This window comes from Saccostrea echinata, unplaced genomic scaffold, assembly GCF_033153115.1.
Source record: "Saccostrea echinata isolate AGI-Se365-2 ecotype Australia unplaced genomic scaffold, CSIRO_AGI_Sech_v1 ptg000001l, whole genome shotgun sequence".
NCBI classification, from domain to species: Eukaryota; Metazoa; Mollusca; class Bivalvia; order Ostreida; family Ostreidae; genus Saccostrea; species Saccostrea echinata.
Window position 1 is genome coordinate 11,513,595 of NW_026889750.1, and position 2,228 is coordinate 11,515,822.

At 33.3% G+C, this 2,228-nt stretch overlaps 1 long non-coding RNA gene across 1 annotated transcript; it reads right to left on the reverse strand.

Moving 5' to 3' along the window:
• Positions 1–991: 991 nt before the first annotated feature.
• On the reverse strand, positions 992–1,951 carry LOC133188855 (uncharacterized). The gene is made up of 2 exons (XR_009721335.1): positions 1,689–1,951; positions 992–1,284 (listed from the first exon to the last, which is right to left on the reverse strand). It is a non-coding gene; the product is annotated as an uncharacterized LOC133188855 (long non-coding RNA).
• Between the last annotated feature and the right edge of the window lie 277 nt (positions 1,952–2,228).

Sequence of the window (2,228 nt, forward strand, 5' to 3'; positions counted from 1 at the left end):
TGTATTTATCTTTACTTCTGATAGACATTGATAATGACCTTCGTCTAAACGTTTACACAATTCGTAAACGTTTAGAGCATTTAATCGAAACGTCGCCGTTTACACGTGTAATCGTTTTGCCCTTAATTCTGACACAGTGTGAAAGGGTATCAAAATGGTATTCTCACAGTGTGAGAATATCAGAAGTACGGCAAAACTTACGATTTTCCTTCCCTTCACGAAGAGTGTTTTTTTTTTAAAAAAAAAAAAAAATCCCTGGCCTGTTATAAGATAGAGTTAATGAGCCATCCTGACAGAGACTAATAAGTTATACTGCCAAAGTTTTTCCAAATATGTCGTTAAAATCCATGCTTACAACGTTTTTAAGGAGGGACCTATATCGTTCGACGTCAAAGCAGCTGTGTTTGACGTCACAATAACCCCAGATAGCAAGACATTGTTGGGCCAACGTTGGCCCAATTTTTTTTCCAACGTTGGCCCACTGTTGGTAGTCCTACGTTGGCCCACAGTCATTTTGCTCATCGGCCCAACGTTGGTCCAACATGATGGCATATTGTTGGGCCAACGTAGGTATAATTGTAAGCCAACTAACAGCCAACCTTAACAACTGGTTGGTTATGTTGGCCCAATGTTGGGCCTTTGTTGAAATGTCAGATGGCATATTGTTGGGCCAACGTAGTTATTATAGTAAGCCAACTAACAGCCAACATAGAAACAACATTTGCAATCGGTTAGTTAGGTTGGCCCAACGTTGACCCTTCATTGAATGATTGGTCCGATATTTACGGTTTATTGGCCTTAAGCTTCTTTCTGTTGGGCAATTGTTGGATGAAACTTACATCTGTTTAAATAAATTGAATGAATACTTCTTGAAAATACATTTATAAATAATTCTTTATAGAGACCTTTCTCATAATTGTTTTAAAAAAATAATACACACTTCAACCTGCATTCATAATGCATACATGTTCAAAGAAAACATTACAAGTGATTCACTGTAAAATTATTTTATAGATATATATCAATTAAATCAGAATTTACAAAATTACTTTTAAAATAGATAATGGTGGAAATGTATGAAAAAATATTAATTTAAAGTTCTTAATCCTGGCTCACTTCCTCTATCACTGTCCTTTTGTTTTGTTTCCCGCTCTTTCTTTTTTCCTCCCTTTGCCGCCTCCCCAGGCCTCCATCTTGATCTTAGGCATACGTACTTTATACAGTCTTTATGTTCTTCAGTTTCATTGTCAGTTACCGCTACAACATTTGTTTTCCTTACAGTCTCTGATTGAAAATACAAATAATTTGGTGTTGGAAACAAAGCAAATACTGGTACAGACTCCAATATATAAATCATGTAATTAAGTCTTTTAAAGACAACGATGTAAAATACTACTAGTACATGTTGATCTATAAACCTTAGTATCCTTGTTAAAATCATAATCGTGTATGCAATAGACAATAGATGGAGACAAGTTGAAAGATGTTTTTTACCTTACTTATTATTGTATTTCTTAATGAGCACTAGAAGTTATTGTAAATAAAAGTTTAAAGTACATGTATGTGTCAACTGTATATAATTCATATATACATTAACTTATATAGTGCTTGTGAGCATAAACAAGAAAAGGATGAATTCCAAACAATTTTAACAGTAAACTTGAATTAATAAGAATAATTATACTTACATCGCAGCTGTAACAATGGTATAATCCATAGTTTTTAAATCTCCCTTCTTACTTGCTCTGCATTTTGAGTCTATCACCCACCTGTGAGCAATTGAATCTGACAGCTCACTCAACAGTTTGGTGTTTTAATCGCCGCGACTCTCCAAGCTTTAGCGAACGCCTAACTTTTGTTTCAATTTAATTATAAAGCTGTGTAATCTTGATTTATGTATATGTAGGCTTCATTCACATCCTGTTCTTGGGAACTTTTTAAATGTTATTCAGTCTTCTCTTATTCTCGTTATACAACGCTCATGAAATAATTCATAATTTAGAGCTAAGTATTTTAAAACTAATAAATAATCATGCACCCACTTAAAAAAAAAAAAAAAAAAAAAAAAAAAAAAAAAAAAAAAAAAAAAACAGAACAAAAAACTTTTTGGTGCTGTGATCACTTTAGTTCAAAGATAAGAATGGTGAAAATATCAGATCTAATCAGATGCAGTCATCCAATTAAAAGCAAAGACAGCGAATGCCCTCTATTATTTCAGAATATGCATC